Source organism: Bison bison, unplaced genomic scaffold (assembly GCF_000754665.1).
Source record: "Bison bison bison isolate TAMUID 2011002044 unplaced genomic scaffold, Bison_UMD1.0 scf7180017864514, whole genome shotgun sequence".
NCBI classification, from domain to species: Eukaryota; Metazoa; Chordata; class Mammalia; order Artiodactyla; family Bovidae; genus Bison; species Bison bison.
This window is the reverse complement of record NW_011495067.1, coordinates 56,840-57,407: the sequence shown is the minus strand read 5'-3', so window position 1 is coordinate 57,407 and position 568 is coordinate 56,840.

Sequence of the window (568 nt, the reverse complement as noted above, 5' to 3'; positions counted from 1 at the left end):
ATTTGGTTCATGAGTCACATGGGAAAGCCATCATCTTCCCGGTGCTTGAATAACATGAGCATTCCTCCCATGTAGGAGTCCAACATGACACCCAGAAATGTTATGGCAATAAAACATCAACAGATACAAGAATGCAACTTAAAATTAAGTAGAAATTAAAAACTGGAATCCAAACAAAGAATATGATCAAAATTTAATATAAACAGTACCACCAAACCACACTTAATGGCAGATAAATGTTCCACGATAATAAAACAAACTAAAAATAAAGGATAAAAGGGATACAAGATATATGAGGTGTAAGACTGAGTCCCAAATACAACCTTCGAGATGAAAAAGAGTTGGCAGATGCACCATGGGCATTTCTGTGAAAAAAGAAATATAAAGTTGAGTAATATGTTGACAGCTGTTATCAATTTTTTCCTGCATTAAACACACACAGGTTTGTGTCTTTTGAGCTGCTAAGTTTAGGCTCAAGGCATGATTTTAAGCTACTGCTGTATTGATTTCCTGTTGCAGCTGTAGCAAATTGCCACAAGCTACGTGGCTTAAAGGACACATACTTGTT